Source organism: Microcebus murinus, chromosome 10 (assembly GCF_040939455.1).
Source record: "Microcebus murinus isolate Inina chromosome 10, M.murinus_Inina_mat1.0, whole genome shotgun sequence".
NCBI lineage: Eukaryota > Metazoa > Chordata > Mammalia > Primates > Cheirogaleidae > Microcebus > Microcebus murinus.
In genome coordinates this window covers 35438373-35460797 of record NC_134113.1, presented here as the reverse complement: position 1 = coordinate 35460797, position 22425 = coordinate 35438373, and positions in this window count along the sequence as shown.

The following is a 22425-nucleotide window of genomic DNA, read 5'->3' as shown; positions in this document are numbered from 1 at the left end:
TTCTATATGTAAGATTATGTCTGCAAACACAGACAATTTAACTTCCTTTCTGATGTGGATATCTTTTATTTCTTTCTCTTGCCTAATTGCTCTACTAGGACTTTCAGTAATATGTTAAATAGAAGTGGCTAGAATGGACATCTTTGTCTTGTTTTTGATCTTAGAGAAAAAGCCTTAAACTTTTCTTTCTTTTTCTTTTTTTGATTTCCCAGTGTATGTAAAAGTTATATTTACACAATATTGTAGCCAAATATTAAGTGTGCAATAGCATTATGTTTAAAAATGTACATACTGTAATTAAAAAATACTTTATTGTTAAAAAATGCTGACAAAAAGACATTTGTACCCCCATATTATGCTGAAATTTAAAAAAATAGCATGCAGGGCTGTCATAAAGCTTTAATTTGTGAAAAACATGATTATCTGCAAAATGCAATAAAGTGAAGTACAATAAAAAAAAACAAGGCATGCTTCTAGTTAGTGCAGAGGAAAGTGTCTTCAAGATTACACTTTTCTTCAAATAAGGAGGTCTCTATTGAGTCTCCTGAGGAAGGCCTCAGCCAGCAGAAAGCTCCAGATAAAGAAAACTCTGAATGAAGCCTCCTAGGCTAGGAATGTAGATATGCATAAAAGCCTAGGTGACATGGGGCCGGAGTCCTTGACTGCAACTTCCTTCGGAGACTTCAATGCATTGGCTGTGCATTGTTTAGGGTGGGGAGGGCAGATTCTTTCATGAGGACTGCCAGGCCATGCCTTTATAATTTCCTATGGTTGGTGGGCCTAAAAAAAAACCCCATATAGGACTTTTTTGTATCAGGAACTTCTTGACTCTATTTTAATCACTGGAGTTCTAGAGATCCATGCATCATTTAAATTCCCTACTCATATTTATGTGTACCTTGCTATGGTCTGAATGTTTGTATCCCCTCTAAAATTCATGTTGAAACATATGTCCCTAATACAACAGTATTAAGAGGTTAGACCTTTGGGCAGTGATTAGGGCATGAGGGCTCTATCCTTTTAAATGGGATTAGTACCTTATAAAAGGACTTGGGGTAACTAGAAAGGCCTCTTTTTTTTTAATTTCAGCATATTATGGGGGTACAAATGTTAAGGTTATGTATATTGCCCATGCCCCCTCACCCCCAAAGCCTCTTTTGTCTTTCTGCTGCCAAAGCACTGTCTTGGAAGAACAGACCAGGTCCTTGCCAGACACCAAACCTGCTGGTCCCTTGACCTTGGACTTTATAGTCTCCAGAACTGTGAAAAATAAATTTCTCTTATTTATAAATTACCCAGTCTCTGTAAGTCTGGTATTTTTCTTTCTTTCTTCCTTTCTTTTTAATTTTTCTTAAACTTTCCATCCTTGAGTATTACGTTAGCTATGGGACTTTCATATATGGCCTTTATTATCTTAAGATACATTCCCTCCATGCCTAATTTTTTGAAATATTTTATCATGGAAGGATGTTGAATTTTATTACATGATTTTTTTTGCATTTATTGAAATTATATGGTGTTTGCCCTTCATTCTGTTTTTGTGACGTATCACATTTATTGATTTGTGTATGTTGAACCATCCTTGTACCCCAAGGATAAATCCTACTGGAAGATGATGAACGATCCTTTTAATGTGCTGTTAAATTCAGTTTGCTAGTATTTTGAGAATCTGAAGTCATTTTAATTTTGTTATAGAGACTTAGTATTTGCTAAGCCCACATGCATGGCTGTACAACCTCAGTTCCTTGTGTAGGACTAACTTTGTTTTCCCTAATATTTCTAAGATGACTCAAGCATCTCTCTAACTCATTCAGGAATCTGTCCTAATTACAACTGATCACGATGCTTTGACTTTACTTTCAACTACCACTATTGACTCTCCATTCAGACTGCCTGATTCTCTGTCATTCTGCTCAGTTACTTTTCCCAGAGCACTTCACAAGGCTCTCCTCAGCTTGACCACCTTTTCTGCAAAACCTATAGATAATGTAGTAGTATATAGCATAGAATAGTCTATAGTCTAATATAGTAGCCAATGGACACTTGTAGTATTAATTTTAAATTAAGATAAATTAAAATTAAAAATTCACTTCCTCAGTTGTACTAACCACATTTCAATTACTCAACTTTCACATGGCCAGTGGTTACTGTATTGGACAGAGGAGCACTTCCACTTAATTGCAGTGAGTTCTATTGGACAGTATTAGTCTACTATTAGTCTACAGAGAAATATCCTCCTCCTCTGTATTCTGCTCCATTATAGGAATCCACAAAAAAAGTGATTACATGGCTTAGGGAGTATAGAAGGACTTTTATAGTTGCTTATGATTGCTAACCTTGAGTACTGCAACTAAAAAAGGGAATAAGATTTTAGCCTATGTGGAGGAATTTTCCTATATAGTTCTTTATCCTTGCTGAAAATATAAAAATCAAATCATACTAATTACCAGTGTTCACAGTGTGAGTATACACCAGCTCAAAATATATCATGAATCAAAAGTCAACTCTCATTAGCATCTGGCCCAGAATATTCTTTTTCATTAAACAAAAGTTTAATGAAACTAAGTAAAATAAGTAAAATATAATTGTTTACTGGTTAAACTAAGTAAAATATAATTGCTGGACAACAGCAGTGAGATCTTTCCTCTGCCTAGTTATTAAAAAAAATATATGGTACTGCCTATCAACACCACACCCCTTCCCATATCTCTCCTGATATAACAGCTTCAGGGAATATGGCAGGTAAAAGCTGGATCCATTTTGCTGAGGAAGAGTAAAGAAACATGCAAAAAAGGACTAAGCCTTTGTTATGGAATAGGGAAAATACATCCTGCATTGTATCCATCCTACTCAAATGCCTTCTCAAAAGCAAACCATATTTCTCTAGCTCTCCCCACAATAGAAAAAATGGGGATTCAATCAGCTGAGCTACAATTTAGAAGGAGTCATTTACATTGGGTTCTTGGAGCTACAGTTATTCCAAAGGAGAAGTACGCCTGGATTTGTGATAACCTCCCATCTACCTAAGAAGCAAGGGTGAGGAATGGGAAGCTGGGTTGTTGGTGTCATCTCTGCCCGTTCTATTTGTCCACACTTTTCCAAAATGGTTGTTTAAGTTTTGTCTACTTGAAAATGCTTCATCTAGTTCAGTAAAGTACATGAGTTGGTAATATAGACTTCAAGATATTGACATTAACCCACAGAAGACATACTGCTTCGGGGAGTAATTTAGGTACTACAATGAAGGGATTTTGTAGAAATAATTAAGCACTCTAATCTTAAAAGAAGCAGATTAGGTCTAGGTGGGCCTGGCCTAATTGCATGAACCCTATAAAGGCAGAGAGTTTCCTTTAGCTCACTGGAGAAGGGAAAGTCAAAGAAATTTCAAGAGACAAAGATTCAATGCATGAGAAATTTTGTTCCTTGGCAACATGCCAAAGAAGTTGGAAGGGCAGGTCTCATGGAGCTGAGAGTGGCCCCTGGCTGACAGCTAGCAAGAAATAGGAACCTCAGTTCTTTAAACCACACAAAAAAAAATGAAAACAAAGACTTTAGAAAAGAATGAGCTTAAAAGTATATTTTTTTCCGGAGCCTTCAGACAAGAACTCAACCTGATTTCAGTCTGTAAAACCCAGAAGAGCAAACCCGGTCATGACATGCTGCACTTCTGACCCATAGAACTGTGAATTAATAAATTGATGTTGCTTTAAACTACTAAGTTTGTGGTAATTTGTTGCACAGCAACAGAAAAATTAATATAGAGACATAATGCCATTACTTCTACACATTGTCTGTCCAGCCAGAGTGCACAGGTCAGTTTAGTCCAAGTAATAGCAACTGCTTTCTTCCAAGGTCCTTAATTTTCAATCAGACTCACATAAAGCAAGTCTTACTCAGCACCAAGCTTTACTACTGACTCACAAAGAACACCACAAAAGAACCACAATCAATACAAAATCAAAATCTGGGATGTACTGACCTGATCACATTCAGCTTTCTGAAAGCTCTTTCACTCTTGAATGCATTTTGAGTTAAAGAGACTAGCACTAACTAACTATGTCTGTTACAAATTTTATAGGGTAGCTACTTAGTCTGGGGTTGTATCAGATTTTATACTTTACTAATCATGTAGCTACTTCTATTCTCTATAGTACAGCTATGTCTCATAAATCCATAAAATTTAGGTTTATTTATAAGTCCTAGCAAAACAGAATTTCTCTGATAAAATAATACCTTGTCAGTATAGAGTAGCTTGGGGAAGATGTTCATTTACTTTCCAGCTGGTAAATTCTATCAGTATTGTCACAAGGAGGCGTGTGCTAGTCAAAATTGCCTGCCCTGCGGGAGATAGGAGAAACTGAGTTATGTACTCACTCTTCTTCCAGCTTCCAATTATAATCAAAGCTTTCCTTGGAAGCTCAGAATATTTTCTTATAAAAGGTTTTGTTCTCCAGTGCCAGTCTACCCCATCCACCCCCTCCCCCATTACAATTTGGCCTCTGATCCTTCCCACTGGCTCAATTTACCTATGATATCTATCTAGCCAAATCTATAGACTAAGTACTAAGAAAGTCAGGACTTATTTTGTTATAATTTGTTTTGTCTTTGTTTTATTAACATTGTTTTCCATAAGAAGCTGCTAATGCCATGAAGATTAATGGAAGATTAATGGATATAAAAAATATACTGATATTAGGAGGAGGGCATACTCACCTCTACGTATCAATTACAGCTACTGTCTATTCAGGAATCCAGCATATGCTAACATATGTTTTCCTGATGTTAATTACTACTTTTTCACTAGTTCTAATTGCTTATTTCCATTTTTGAATTCATTCCAGCAACACAGAAATGATATTGTTTTACTTTCTTATGCAATAATCTCATGTTTATTTATTATCCATATGCTGAAAAATTGGCATATGATAGACATCTGAGATCCTAAGTTTTATTTGTTAGCCACTCCTAAATAATGTTTATTAATAGCCAGTACTTCTATTCTTCATGGAATTTCTCAAGTATTCAATTTTGTTATTTTTTGTCAGAATTTGGATATCTCCATATTCATTTTAATGTATTCTTGGACAAGTCATGAAGTCTTCAGGGAAATGTCAAACACATTCTTCTTGGTTCTTGTAAGGTGGGCTAAGTTCTTAGTCAAATATTTGAGCTCATGATAGTATGACTCAGATCCAAATGACCCTTTTGAGTGCCACCTGTAATATTTGAATTTACTTGATCTCTTGCTGTTCCCTTGCAGCACTTCAGTTTTCTGTTCAAAGCTACATTGCACAGTTCTCTAAGATTTTGGGAAGCCTTCTTCTAGAAATATCAGTTACTTATTTACAAATTGGCAGCAACAAATAGCATCCAGCAGATTAGATTGAATAGCAGCAGGTCATTACATCCATATTAAATGACTATGTCTTCCAGTGGATCACATTAGGCCTATAGCCCTCAGTAGGGAGTCAGCAACCAATATTCATTTCTTTTCAGGACCAATACTAGATTCCTAGAAGCTTTAGAATTCAGGGGATTTATTACACTATGTCATTGTTGTCCCTAGAAATCGAGATTGTCTATAATAAGACATGCTTATTGATTTCAGAGCTTCAGTAGAGCAGTTTATCCCTTTACTTTCTACTCATATCACTTTTTTAAACTCTCTCTGTGCTTGTTTTGAATTCCAAATATTTCTTATCCTTATTTCATTGATCATTTTCCCTTGCATGACACCATTGATGCAACGAGCCTCATATGCAAAAGCTACAGTGTTTCTCATTTTCATTCCTGAGTCATCCATCTCCATTCTCTGAATGCTTGATACAGATTTTTATATATTAAATACCCTTAGACTTTTACACTATCTCCTTTTTCTCTAGTGGTTACCCCATTGTATGAGAGCAGTCATGTTTGGTAGAAAACACCCTAGGATCAAAACTACATAGACCTGATATTTTCTACAAATGTAGCCCTGGGCAAGTCACAGTGATTTGTGTGCATATATTTCTCCTCTATAAAATGGGAATAATGAATGCTGTATGTCAGAGGTTTTGTGAGGTGGAATATGACAATGCATGTGATACTACAGAAATCCTTGGTATTTCATTCATTCATACATTCATGTATTCGAAAATATATATAAAACTTATACAATTTTTTTCACTCCAGTCTAAGCAGGTATTCGGGATCTTGATACCTTCTTCTCTTAGAAATTTTTGTACATTGAAACATAAACTATTGGAAAACAGTGTTTTTCTTATTTTAATTAATAGCCCATTCCATTAAAACTATTGTGTTCTCAAATAGGATAAAAATAACAGAATACATTTCCCACAAATTAAAATAAAATTGGAGACCAGAGGGTGAATTCCAACCCTATGTATCTTAGATCAAGAGGCTGGGGAGGTTGGTAAAACTCTGAGGAAATACTTAGAGGTCATTAAATAGGAAATGTCCAATTTCAAATCAAAAGTATAGTTTATTCTATCTCAAACAAGAAGCATCAAGATTAATCAAAGTATGTACTAAACTATCAATACAGTTTTGCCATGTTAATGGTAGCTCGTTTATGCCAGCAGTGAAGAAGCCTGGAGAGCAAGTGGTGATGAAATCATGAAAGGTGTTTTCCACAGCTTGTTGAGAATTGAATATTTTCCTTGTAAGGAGTGGTCCAAAGCCTGGGAGAAGTGGTAGTCTATTGGTGCAAGGTCTGGTGAATATGGTGGATGACAGAGAGTTTCCAAGTTCAGCTTCTGTGGTTTGAGCAGCTTTTCTTGTGCGACATGTGGGGGTCTAGCATTGTCTTGCAAGACGATTGGCCTGTCTGTATTGACCAGTCTGGGTTACTTAATTGCAAGCATCCTCATCATTTTGCCCAATTGGTTGCAGTACACACCTGCTGTAATCAACTGACCAGGTTTCATGAAGCTGTAGTGGATAATGCCAGTGATGGACCACCAACAGACACCATTAGGTTTTTTTTTGATGAATTCAGTTTTAGTCTGTGTTGTTTCTTCACTTCATCTTTATCCAACCATTTAGCTGAATGCTTGAGATTGTCATAAAGAATTGATTTTTCATCACACATAACAATATGGTAAGAAAAAAACGTTTGCCTTTATGTCATGACACCAAAAAGAGGCAGGCTTCCAGATGATATCACTTCTGACAATCATTTAATTCATGCGGAACCCATCTATCCAGCTTCTTTACCTTGCTGATTTGTTTGAAATGGTTCAATATTGTTGGAATTGTAATGTCGAACTTGCTGCTAATTCACATGTAGGTTGAGATGGACTCACTTCCACTAGAGTTTTCACCTCATCATTATACACCTGGGTCTTGCCTGAGACACCCACATGGCTCATTTTCAAGACTAAAATCGCCAGAACCAAACTTCTCAAACCATTGACATACTGTGCATTCATTAGCTACATCCTTCCCAAACACTGTGTTGATATTTCAAGCTGTCTTCCCTGCACTGGTTCCATGACAGAACTCATATTTGAAAATAACACACATTTTTTACTTATCCATGGTTTCACAAAAATTGTTCTAAAAATAAAATTCGAAAGAAAATCACAAGCCACAACATGTGTTTGAAAGACTGAGGATGTACCTTCGCAATAAAAACAAATGAAATGTCAAAGTGAAGTGTTAAAGACATCAAGTGTCAAACTTAGTACTTAAGGAAATGGGACATTTCATTCTTAACAATCTACAAAACTTTGGCACCAATGAACTTTCAGTATTACCAAGGAATTCCAATCTTTAAGATTACTTTTTAAGCATTAGAGGAGCCCTTATAGCTGGAACAATGAACATTGTATCTCAGTCAGCATGTATAGGTAGACAAAGCTTGATGTTGCAGTGGACTATGAAAACACTGTATACCTGGGAAAAGAGGGTGCCCCAGTAATGATTGGGAAAGAGTTTATTCATAGCCCAGAAAGATAGGAGTAAGACTTAGATTTGGTTATTAAAAAAAATAAAAAATATAGAAATCTTCATTTCCTCATTTCTTAGTTTTTGGCTCATTAATATATATGATACAAACATAGCATACGTCCTACAACACTAGACTTGTTTTTGGCTACCTAGGCCTTCACTGAGCTAGGGTTATCAAGTAAAATTACATCATAACTGTTTTTGAGAATCACTCCTCCTAGATTCTACAATGAATTCCAGGATAAATTTCTGATTTGGTGGACTTCTTGTTCCTGTTTAATTATTAAACCAATACACTCCACAGCCATGTGACAGAATACTGTAGTGTCATGAAAAATAATCGTTTTGGAAACTCTCTGAAGATGGGAAATGCCAAAAATAGATTTTTAAATAGAAAAATTAAAATACAAAACTAGATAAATAGAATGATACCAAGTGTTTGTTAATGGAAGTGGTGGTAGTGGTGGTGATGGGGTGTGTGTGTGTGTGTGTGTGTGTGTGTGTGTGTGTGTGTGTGTATCAGGATATAGAATATATAAGGATTGCTATGCCTTATGTCCCCTCAAATGTAAATATTAAAATTTAATCACAATACAACATTATTGAGAGGTGTGGCCTTTGGGTTGTGATTAGGTCATGAGGATGCAGCTCTCATGAATGGATTGGTGCTTTCATAAAAGGGCAAGAAGAAACAAGCTAAGTGCCCTTTTAGCTTCCACCTTCTACCTTGGGAGGACACAGCAACGAGGCGCCATCTTGGAAACAGGAGACCAGGATCTCACCAAACATCAAACCTGCTGGCACCTTGATCTTGAACTTCCAGTCTCCAGAACGGTGAGAAAATTAATTCTTTTCTTTATAAATTTCCCAATCCCAAGTCGTTTGTTACAGCACCACAAACGGACTAAGACAAGGATAGATAGATGATCTGAAATTCACTAAGATTATGCAGTGATTTCTCTGAATAAAAGGATTATGCTTAAATTCTTACTTTTAACTTTGTATTTTTTATATTTTTGAATCTTTCAAAAATAAACATGTATCACTTTTTATAATCAAGCAAAAACAATAAATGTTCTTTTTGCAATTCCCTTCTGACACTTTTTTATGTTATCCCCTCCAGTTGTCAAGGAACAATTGGTTGCCAAATATCAGGAAATTAACAGCAATTATCACCAGCTGGCGAGCTGCTAGTAGTAGTCACCAGACTGTAATCCACCCAGCATGAGATATAAAACCTTGAAGAAATAAAGTGGATGATTAATCAAACTTGAAACATTAACTTCCTGAGATAGCATATATCAGGATGGCTTACTCACTGAGCACTCGACATCATTCCTGAGAATCCCATAATGATTTCAGCAGCATCGCCCCTTTAAGACAGACTGCTGATACTCCACCCTACAGAGCAGGAATTTTGTTTATTTGAAGTAACTTCTTAAATTATGGCTAACAATGAAATATTGTATTGGCTAGGCGGTACCAATAAGCTATATTTAATTTAATCAGCAATGGGTTTAAGGGCACAAAAGGCAGCACTAGACTGCATACTGACTTCACAGTGTTAGTGAACATACGGTCCTTCTCTCTAAATTCCCTACAGTCGAGGCAGGTAAGGTGACATATATGTTAATTGACAATATGAGAGCATATATGTTCATTTTGAGGTTTTAAAGACAGGTTTTAAGGATTTTTAGCACCCCTCTTCCCCACTCAAATTCTGACCCATTAAAACACATGTAAGATGTAAGGCAGATAGAAAACCAAAACAAAAAATTTTGTTTTGCTCAGACAAAAGCTATTTGTGAGCAAGTAGGCATCCTTATGTTGACCTGGAATTAGACAGACTTATGAACCTCATTAAAGGTAGCCTTCATGCTGGCCTCGCCACAGGGCTAGAAGCTGCCACTGCAGCGCTATGAGTATGGGGAAGCAGAGCAGAAAGTGTTCTCTTTGGGCAGAATTGGACTGCAACAGTGGTTCTCCGAGTGTGACATCTGACCAGCAGCATCAGCATCACTTAAGAATGTGTTAAAAATGCAAATTTATGGGCCTACTCTAGATTTACTGAATCCAATCTCTGGGGAGGGGTCCCAGCGATCTATTTTAAGAGCAACTCAAGGGAATTTGGACTGACACTGACGGTTAAAAATCACCTGCATTCTTAGGTGCAGAGAGAGAGAGAAAGAGAGAGAGAGAGAAGGGAGCTAAACTATGCATGCACATTTTCTCTTTTCAAACTCCTCAATAAAATAACTCACTCCCCATTTGTGAGGAGAGGTGAGTGAGGGGGAATAGGAGAGAAATTAGGAGGGTTACACAATTGGAACTCCCTCCGGATTAAAGGAAATATTAACAACAGAGAAGAAGTATCTCCCTAGTAATCTTTTTAACTATTGGTTCTATTAATTCATTGACTTTAAACATTAAGCCTATGGTTAAATAGGGTTCATCTGTCCCCTTTGATGTAAATTACAAGAGAATCATAACAGTTTGGTTCCCTCTTTCATGAGGCCACCGCCCCTCTTACCAACCTTTCCTTGTTTTAGTACCTTCCTCAGACCATTGGTGGACAGTGTGGATTTTGGGTTTTTAAGTTTCTAAAAAGATTTAGATTGCCAAGTAATTAAATTGGTTGAGAAAATTTTCAGAATTATGACTGATCTTTCCAAAAGGAAAAGTTTAGGGCTAACATTAATAATTATAAAATGTACAGGGCTATTTACAGATTGCTTTTCATGACAAAAAATCTTTATTCTTAGTGCCAGAATTTGTTTAAACTTAACTCAGAGGATTTGTCTAAGCATCCCACAGGAAAACATGCAAATCAAGTTAGAGTTTGAAAAATGTACTTGCAGAATTTCAGTTCATGAGCTATTTAGCTAAACAACTACTCTTTTTTAAACTTAATCAGAGAGAAATGATTTATGTTGGAAAATACTTTTAACAGTCCAATAATTCATGTGACAAATGAAATTGTAAAACTTTGAGTTATTTACATAACTGTATAAAACTGTGTACTGTCCAAACTAAAGGCAAAGGACCATCACAAGTTGCATCTGATTATTTTCTCTATATTTACAAACTAATTACCATGAATGTGTTGATCTTTCCTGGTCCAATAGGAAATGATTCCAAGGCCACTCTGTCCCTAAAGACAACAGGGCATTCTTACTTCTACTTCCCATCTCAAATTATATCCACTAACATTGTCCAACATAAGCTATCTAAGATTCTGCAAGTAAAATCAAACATCAAATTAGGATAGTCCAATCATAACATGTCAGCACAGGATTTTCAAATATGAAATAAATTTCTTCTCATTTTTACATTACATGGAAAGAATTAAAATACAAAGATTAAATCCTGTTACAAATTGAAGACCTCAAAATCCAAATGAGTTCATGCTTCAAATTAAACTTTCTCATCCTTTTTGTAAGTAAAAGTTCTAAAGAAATATAATTTTTTCCAAACATCTTATATTTGGTTTTAGAGAAGATTATTTTAGTTCTATGGAATTGGGGTTCCTCCACAGCCACAGATTGGGGGTCTTCAAAGGAAATAGGGTAGCTCCTTTAGGACCTCAGAGCAAGAATTTTTAACTCTCATATCTCTCACTTCAAAATTTCCAAAGAAATAACAAGAAAATTATACAGTTTGGCTGATAGATAGCTTGCAGACTCTCCATTAAAAAACAAACACTTTTATATAAAACATACTTTTTAATACATTATTAAATTTGTAGAAACTGAGAAAATCTCCAAGTCACCATTCCTCTGTGCAGAATGAAAGCAACTCATGAGCTGAAACCTGACTAGCGAATGATGATGGAAAGTGAAGGTGAAAGGTGAGATTGCCTATATAATTACCCAGGCCAGAGCAACTTTGAGTCTCTGGTGAGATAAGGGAGCTGAAATTGAGATTCCTGCATTAAGTCTGTGACCTGGTTCCAGCAGAACAAAATGCAATTTCTCTTTCTCCTCAGGAGAGTATCTTCAGTTCTGGTAATTGAGATTCCCAAACATTAAAATCAATCAGATATGAGTTTATAACCAAAATGACCAAAATCAGAAGAAATCAGCAGGAATACCAACAAAAGAACGATGAAAGCAAATTTAGACCTAATAAGACATCAGTGGTGTTTTGTTTTTTCAAATATAGATTTATTTGAATTATCAATTGTTATATAACAAACCACCCTACAATTTGTGGTTTAAAAATATTAATAAATCATTTTAATTTGTTCAGAACTTTTGTGGCTTAGGAATTTGGGAAAATGTCAGCTAATTTGCTCCTCTCTGATCCACTTGAGACCAATGGTACTGCTGGGCTGGAGGAGCTACTTATAAGATGACTTTTTCACCCCTGTGGCTGGTGCCTCAGTATTCCTTGGCTTTTCTCTTTCTTCACATGGTGCCTCACCCTCTAAGGCCATCCCACTCAGCATGAGCTTCTGATAGCATGGCCGTTTCAAGGAAATCACACTTCTATTACAGCAGTTGGCTTCCAAGTAGGGTTGCTAGATTCAGCAAATAAAAATACAGGACACTAACTTAAATTTGAATTTCAGAAAATAAAGATTTTTTTTTTAGTATAAAATGTTTCAAATATTGCCCAGGACTGACGTACACTAAAAAATTATTAGCAGCACTACTTTGAAAATGTAGCATGTTGAAGACTTTTGGGCCAGGTAAGGTCATTGATTGAAATAGTGTCATTTCTACTGTAGAATATCAGTCAAGCAGCCACAGTCCACCAAGATTTAAGGAATGGAGAGACTGACACTTCCTGAGGAGTAAGTGGTAAAGTATACTGCAAAGGGCATGTAGAATGGGCTATATTGATTGTGGTAGCCATCTTTGGAAAATATAGTCTACCACAAGAATAAAAATAAATATGCAAGAAAAGATTAATAAAATAAAATATAGAATTATAAAAAATGAATGAAGTAATACTATCAAAAAGAACCAGAACTTCCAGAAATAAAAATGATAACAATTAAATTTTTTTAAATCTTTAATGGATAGACTGAATAGCAGATTAAACACAGCTAAATGGGAAATTAGTATACTGGAAGATAGACATGACTAACTTACAGAGATTGCTATACACAAGTAGCTTTAAAGTTTTAAGAAGAAATGCCAATCAGAAAATTTGTATCCAGTAAAATTATCTCCCTAGAATGACAATAAAATTAAAACATTTTCACATAAATAAATTTGAGATAGCTTACCACCAACAAATTTCCCCTAAAATAACTTCTAAAGACATACATCGTTTGGGGAGAAAGAAAATGATTTCAGAATAAAGCTCTGAGATGTAAGAAGGAATCCTGAACAATAAAAAAATAGTTTTGGGCTTTTTTTTTTTCTTTAGCTTTATTTAGGAGTCTAAAAATTAATAGAATTTAATTACTAGATATTAGTATGTATACCAGGAGGAAAGATTAGTGTGTTAATGTTTTCTAAGTCCCATGAAATATTGGTAGAGGTGGGGTTCTGTGGCCAGGAGAGTGGATGGCTTAATATATTGACTCACTTGAAAGTCTGTAATATATGCATGATAAAATTTCAAAGTGCAACAACTAAAAGCATAAAAATAGAGTATATAACAGTTTTAACTATATTCCTTTGGATGAGGTATGGTGAAGCTAGACATAGAACAAAGGAGACAAACTGAAAAGAATTTTACAATTTTATACCATACAGGGCCACTCAGAAGAAGCATCACCAGGGTCAGTCATGAGGTGGAGGAAGAAAGGAGAACTATGGGTAAGTTCCTCCGTTATGGTTTTTGAGAGGAAGGATTAAGGTTGGAATTGGGTAATTTGAGTAATGTTATTGATGTCTGAGGCATCAGGGCTCTCCCTGGTTCTCTGGTACCTGGCCCTCGGGTGATTAGGGTAGGTGTATAATGGTCTAGAGTGTGAAGACCCAACAAGGAAAGCAGTTGAGGGTGTGGACTTGGTTGATTGTTCAAGAAAGAGAACTAACTGATCTCTAGTCACAGCCTCAAAATTGAGTCTTTAACTTATTTCTGCTTATTATGAAAGGAATCATTATGAGTAAGAAAAGATTCTTCAGCTTGGATCCTAGAATAAAGAGGTGTAGAACAGACCCATCAGTGATCTAAAGTGACCAGTAGCTTTCGAAAGAAAGAAAGGAAGGAAGGAAGGAAGGAAGGAAGGAAGGAAGGAAGGAAGGAAGGAAGGAAGGAAGGAAGGAAGGAAGGAAGGAAGGAAGGAAGGAAGGAAGGAAGGAAAGAATTTTTCAAGCCACTGAGATGGTGGGATAGTTTTATACAGCGTAGGCACCCCATCTGACACATCTCTCATCCTGTATGAGTATATTTCCCCAGGTATGATAATCATATGACATCAAAATTTACTTTCTAATGTGTGGGTTCTCCTTATTGTGTTCAGATTCAGTCATAAATTCCAGACCAAGGGTATAAACTAACTAGCATTCTAGTCAGACGAGGCCTTGGGGGTAGAAGTTTCTCTATTCTACCCCCTTTCACTCAAATAACTGAGTTGTTCCTAATGTTTTTGGCAATGTAATTTTACTGGAATAATTTCTGTTTAATGGGAAATGGCTGGTTTTCTAAATTCAGTGGGCTTGGGAGCACAGCTACATGTACATATGTTACAAAAGACATTTGGACTTTTTTGAAAAGTAGTCACATTAGAGGCTTGGCATTCAATTAGTTCAACTTCTCAGTTCCCCCAGGGCGCAGCTCTTGAAGAAATCCTAAATCACTTCAAGCACAGAAAATCCCACTAGCTGAGATGCAAAAGAGAAAGAGAGAAGATTATATTTTGGATTTTAATTCTTTGAAATTGAACAACCAGAAACAAGAGTATTTGATATTAGACTACAATTTCTTTGCACTTTTATGTTTGGCACTTTAATCCGCAAGAGGATTTAACTTCTTTGAATGTCAATTACTCCCCAGTGATTGATAATGTGAGAGGAGTTCATGTTGAAATTTGGGACATCTCTATGTTGACACTCCATTATTTGCATAGTTTAGTTTTGTCATTTGATGTTATCATGAGCTGCCAATAATCTATGTTGTAACAACATGTCTGGAAACAATCTGAGAAGGTAAATAGACATGGAAATGAATTTTCAGTGTTTGTACAAATGTGACCTAAATGTTAATTTAATATTAGACCTTTTTTTGCCCAATTTCAGAGACTTATGGCAATAAGATTATACTGTTCATTGGTGGTCCCACAAAAATATCCAAGGGAACAGTGATTTGTATAGGGGTAATGGCCTCAGGAAGGTAGAAGCAGGACTGTCTTGGTAGCTGCTTGTTTTCCCTCATGAGGTACAACCACAACATCAGTAATCCATGGGTTCATTACATAAACTAGTGAGAACAAGAATAGCTCAAATGTTAGGACTCTTCTTTACATTCTTAATGCTTATTTATATGTGGCAGCTCCACTATCATTGCATCTCTCTATGAACCTGTGAAAAGTAGTTGGACACATTTAGTCAGCCATTTTCTCTCCATACTTGATAGAGAATGGCTTTAGGTAGAAGCCAATGCTCATTTACCATCAAAAAATCCTAGGGCCCTCAAGAATTATGTCCACCTGTTTTCTATAAATGGAGCAACAAAACCTACATGACAGCAAATGATTTACAGCAATGGTTTACTAAATATTTTATGCCCACTATTGAGACCTACTGGTCAGAAAAAAAGATTCCTTTCAAAATCTTACTGCCCACTGACCAGATCTCCTGGTCACCTGAGCACTCTGATGGAGATGTACACATATATTAATGTTGTTTCCAAGCCTGCTAACACAACATCACTTCTGTAGCCCATGGATCAAAGAGTCATTTCAACTTTTAAATCTTTTTAACTTTCTTACTTAAGAAATATATTTCATAAAGCTGTAGGTGCCATAAATATTGATTTCTTTGATGAGTCTGGGAAAAATAAATTGAAAACCTTTTGGAAAGGATTCACTATTTTAGATGCCGTTAAGAACATTTGTGATTCATGGGAGGAGGTCAAAATATCAATATTAACAGAAGTTTGGAAGAAGTTGATTCCAACCCCCATGGTTGACTTTGAGGGGATTCAAGATTTTGGTGGAGGAAGTACCTGAAGATGTGTTAGAAATAACAAGAGAACTAGAATTAGAAGTGGAGACTGAAGATGTGACTTAATTACTGCAAAAACTCATGATAAAACTTGAATGGATGAAGAATTGCTTCTTATGGATAAGCAAAGAAAGTGGTTTCTTGAGATGGAATCTAATTCTAGTGAAGATGTTATGAACATTGTTGAAATGACCACAAAGTATTTAGAATATTACATACTTAGTTGATAAGGCAGCAGTAGGGTTTGAGGGGATTGATTCTAATTTTGAGAGAAGTTGTACTGTGGGTAAAATGTTATGAAACAGTATCATATGCTACTGAGAAACCTTTCATGAATAAAAGAGTCAATCAATGTGGCAAATTTCACTGTTACCTAATTTTAAGAAATTGCCACAGTCACCCCAATCTTCAGCTACTACCATCCTTACCAGTCGGCAGCCATCAACATCAAGGCATCACCTTCCATGAGCAGAACGATCACAACTCACCTGAAGGCTCAGATGATCACCAGTATTTTTCAGCAATAATGTATTTTTTAACTAAGGTATATACTTTTTTGGACATAGTGTATTACACACTTAATAGACTATAGTATAGTGTAAACATAACTTTTACATGTACTTTATTCTACTATTGGCTTTATTGTGGTAGTCTGGAACCAAACCCACAATATTTCTGAATTCTGCTTGTATTTACATATCTACATACATATATACATATTTGTACATATGGACCCCTTCCTTAAAATAAATATAACTTACAAATATGTTATAAAGATGTTTATGCATACATGTAATACTAGTAACAATGCTAAAACACTTATTTAATGTTCACTAAATGTCCTAGGTTTTATTTTAAGCTAGTTACATACATAATTATATTTTCCCAATAATTTTATAAGCTATATAGTATTATTATATCACTATCATATAGTAAGTGTCTATATGCACATAGCTGATATGTAGTAAAGCCACAAAAGACAGATAACAAATAAGTTTAAGATTAACTAATAATGACCAAAAAAAAGCAGAAAAGAAATTACATAAACTATCCACTATAAAAATATATTTTTAAAACTCTGAAAAAAATGCATTGTAAAAATTGAAACATAGGGAGAAGGTATTTTATGTATGTTCTCAAAATCAGCCATTGATGTCACATTGTATATTAACTGAAAATTATAAAATTTGTGGTTAGATAAATTATTAAAGAATATAATTTTAAGTGTTTCCTTTTGAAATATATTTACTAGTTTATTACTAACATACTTTGGTGCTTTATTAGAGGCATCTTAGTGCTGTTATAAGTAAGTGCCTCCCATTTCAGCACCAACATAAGTGTTGAATATTAAATCAATGGAAATATTATCCTGCTAAATATCATGGCTTCTATTTTTAGTATATAAACAACCTTGTTCTGCATAATGTTAAACTGAACACAAGTTTCTTACTTTTCTTGTTTAAAGAACATATTTTTAGACAGTCATTTCTTTTCTTCCATTGTGTAAAAAAATATATTCATTACTTGAAAAGTTCCTCTACAGTGGATTTATCCACATCATACACACAAACACCCTCCCCCACTATGACAGAAGTATAATGTTGAAAATCTATTTATAGCATTTATATTATAGGGAAAGATTATTAATATAATAGAGTATATAATACATAAAAATTTCCAGAACATTAACTATGTAGACAACATTTAAATATTTATACTAGCAGTAGAGTACATTGTTCAGTTAATTAAACATGCTGGACAAATTTTATGAGACTTAAAAATCTGGGTTTTTTTGAAGGTATGAAATATGATTAAAATTAAAATTTACATCTATCATTTATTAATAGATTCCTTTAAAAAGTTAAGAAAATCAAAGAAATTCACATTTAAATAACAACTGTATTTATTTTAAACTGAAAATTGACAGACTTTTAGAAAATTTTCTTACCATAAAAAAGTATATCAGCTAGAATTAATTTTAGTTGCTTATGACAGAAAATACAAAATAAAAGTGCTGTTTAAAAAACACAGAAAGCATAACCATAAAAGAAAAAAATGGTAAATTGGACACCAACAAAACTTTAAAACTTCTGCTCATCAAACTTTATCATTAAGAAAATAAACAGATGAATCACTGGGAGGAATATTTATAACACCTATAGCTAACAAATGATTTGTTTCCAGAATATAGATATACAGACATAGATATAGATGTGGATAGAGATATAGATCTTTGACCCTTTTAAAAATTAGATTGTTTTTCTTTAAAAATATTAAGAACAAAATTCTAATTTTTAAAATGAGCAAAAGATTTGAGAAGAAATTTCGAAAAGGACCATACACAAATGGTCAATAACCACATGAAAAGTGTTCAACATTATTATATATCAGGTATATGCAACTCAAAACCACAAAAAATATCAATATACTTCCATTAGCGTAGTTAAAATAAAAAATATTAGCAGTACCAAAAGTTGGAAAACCACTAGAATCCCCAATATTGCTGATGAAAATGCAAAATGGTACAACCAACTTGGAAAACTATTCAGTGAGTTCTTTAAAAATTAAAGATGTGTTTACCCTATGAGCCAGTACTTTTCACTCCTACATATTTACCTAACAGAAACAAAAGCATGCATCTACATAAATCTTTGGACAAAATATCCATAATAACTTAGAAGAGCCCAAACCTGGAAAGTGTCCATTAATAGGAAACTAGCTAACTAGTTCTGGTTTCCTGCAATAATAACTCAGCAATGGTAAGAAGCCTAATGTTGATACATTTAACAGCATGGATAGATCTCAAAAGCATTATGGTAAGTGAAAGATGTCAGACACAAAAGAATACATTGTACATGACTATATTCACACTAAGACCTAGAATGGGTAAAATTGATCTCTGGTGTTAAATATCAAATCGGTGGTTTCTTCTGTGGAGGTGGGGGAATTGGCCAGGAAAGATCAAGAGGAAACTTTTGTGTTTGCTGGGAAAAGTTCTGTGTCTTGATACTGGTGTGGGTTACAAGAGTGTATGAATTTGTCAAGACATTGAATTATACGCATCTGGGATATCTTAATTTCACTGCATGTACATCATGTCTTAATGTATACAAAATTGTTTTTAAGGAAAGATATTTTTTCCCTCTCTCTCTTATATAAGAGAGTCCAAGGTAATAGAATGTAGCAGTTTGATTTCTTCACAAAGCAGACTCTGAGACAGAGTTTGGTGTGCCAGGTATTTACTGAGGAGTGCCTTTGAAATCTACACCTGAGAGAAAAGGAGGGAGGAGGATTGAGCATCTGGAGAATTTGAATGCAGTGCTGGCCTGACAGCATCACTTACTCCACAGGGACCTCTCAAGCTCAAATATCATCAGAGTTGTCTCCTAGTGGGTCCAAGTGGCCAGATTTTTATATTTCTGCTCCAATAAGGCATGGGATTTGGGTATCCCCTGAAGAGTGTGACCTTAGATGGGTCGACTCTACAGCTGAGGCAATCCCTGAAAGGGCGAACAGCTGACAGTGTCTGCTGACAGCATTCTCAGCACTGGGTACTTTCTTGAAAAGAGATCTTGGAGGCACATCTAGGCATATCTCATGTCTGCCACAGTTAGGTTATTATTTTTAGCAAATTAATTCAGGACACCTAGTTAAATTTTAATTTCAGATAAACAAAAAATAATTTTTGATATAAATATTGCATAGGAAGTACTTATACTAAAACTTCTTGCTCATCTGAAACTCAAATTCAACTTGCTTTTCTGTATTTTATCTGTAAACCCTAAACACAGTGAACTCTTGTGTTCTTGTATCAACTCACAAATGTTTGGGAGCAAATGCTCCAGGATTCTGGGGAGGCTCTCTTCCTGAGGGAATACAGAAGGGGAAGGTAGTAAGAGGAACTACAGATTACACCACTAAAGCTGGTCTCATGACACCACCTGCTACCTACTTGCCTCCATAACCATTCTAGATTCCCTTTACCTTTATTTACTACCTCTGCAGGTCTGATTGGTTTACATGATGACACAATCCAAACCTGACTGTCATAGTAAGAGGTCTGAGCCCCTAGTCATCAAGCCTTTCTCTGGTTGGGGATGCTGAACTTGTTCATTTACCATCATAAGAGGCAAGAGAGTAACAAGAGGCACCTAACTGGATTACCTGGGTGCCAAACATGTTCTTCTCTGCCACTACTAACAGCAGCCTACCTCTTTTTGGTAGTCAGAGTCAATAACCCACGAAAGATTATATTAATAGCTTCTCTTCTTGCTTCCTGGTCCTTGGACACAAAAATGCTACAGTGTCAAATGGCAGCCTTAGCTTAGAGTTCAATGCCTCCCTTGCTGTGGCCCCTGATGAAACTGTCCCCTCCTTAGAGACCAGGACTCATGCAGAGCTCATAGTAGTGTGTATAAGCAGCACACATTTTCCAAATATGCCACTGGTAGTTAGGGTTAAGTAAAGTTATTGGCACATAAAGATCTTTGATTCATGGTATGTACATCCCTAGAGGATACTATCCTATCCTCAAAAGGTATCAACTCTGACCTGATGCTTCAGGTATACTTCCCTCAGTCCATTCACATGCTCTGAAAGGTTCTTATTTGTGCAGTATGTGAAACAACTAGTGGGTCCCATGGTTATGGTCCTCTTTTGCAATGAAGTATGGCCTGTTGTCTGATGCAATGTTATGTGGGATCCCATGTCGGAATTCAAATGCTTCATAAACCCTCAGATATTGGTTAAGGCTCTGCAAATTCTACTCATTCATACTTTTATATTTATGTGTCTATGGTACAACACTGGAGTTAACCAGTAACCGAGGTTTGCTTATACCAACTGGCCAAGTCATTTTGTCTACTTTGGTTTGGCCTACTTGTTTAGTGTCTCATCAGCAGCAGATGGTCTCTTACAGGGATAACATGTGATAGAAATGTTTTCTTACTTTTCCCCACAACTCCCATATATCCATGGTTGTGCTTCTAATCCAGTCCTTTTGTGTCTCTGATCTTATCTGACTCCTTTCAGGCCCCTGATCTCCTGTCCAGGTCATTAGCTATTTCTAATGAGTCTGTAGATATTTTTGTCCTGGGCCACATACATGTGTGCCGTGCAAAGCTCGACCAGTTGGGAGGATTTTCCCTTGTCACTGCCTATCAAAGGTACCCCTGAATGAGACTACTGTACATCCATCTAATTTTTACTCGGCCCCAGATATTAAGCAAAACCATATTTAAATCATGCTCAGGAATTATTCTTTTCTAGTAGCAGCTTGTAACATATCCCCCAAAAACGATAGATGTGAGCTGAGAAAGAGGATTGGACAACAGTGGTGGATGATGTGGGGGTCTGGACTACCTGCTCATGCAGCCTGCTTATGTCATCTGGTCCTGCTCATGCTCAATCTGGATATAGCCTTTCCATCTTCTGCTATCTTTGGACTTGTCTTGCCTGACTTTGTGACTTAGTATATCTCATATGTCTCTTGGACAGTTCTAGATAAATGATTACTTGATGTCTTATGGTCAGATATTCTACTCTTATCAGGGCTAAAACATATTCCAGAAATTATCTTTCAAAGGCACACAATTATCAAATGCAGATTTACATAACTCTAGGAACCCGTATTGGGATTCTCCAACTGGGGCTTCCCATAGATTCAACAGAACACTTTTTCCCAATATTTATCCTCTTAATATTACACAGCCTGACTAATACAATTGTTTTTACTGTATTATTTTTACACATTGGTTCCTCTTATTTAGGTTTTATTGTGCTAGACATTGTATTTTGAAAATTGCCATTATAATTTGGATCCTAAAATTATGTCATCTTTCTTCAGTGAGGATTTAAGTGCACTACTTCTACTCTTCCAGGACACTGGCATAGAAGCAGCACTTTAACCTAACTTCAGAGATTAACATAATTAAAAGCTAAGCTCAATTTCCCTGAAAGGACCTCTCTGCTTCTACTTGATCCTAACATCTACAGTGCAGCCTTAAGAATTTCTAATGTGTGTGTAAGTATGTCTGGGACTTTAATATATGTATCAATATCTCTGTAAAGCTGCTAAAAGCTCCAGTGAACACCTTTGATGCCCCACGCGTAGTATATACTCAATACACATTTGTGAAATGAGTGAATGTATGAGTAACTGAATGATAGATACTGAAGAACCAACAGTGATAATTGTAGCTGATAAGCATTACTGACCAAAAGGATAACAAGTGGTTCGAAATGTGTATGTGTGTTCATATGAATTGCAATAACTGTAACAGTATTCTCTGGGGATATTCATTTTCAGAATAACCTGCTTACCCCTTACTAAATCTAAAGGCACAAGCCTCTA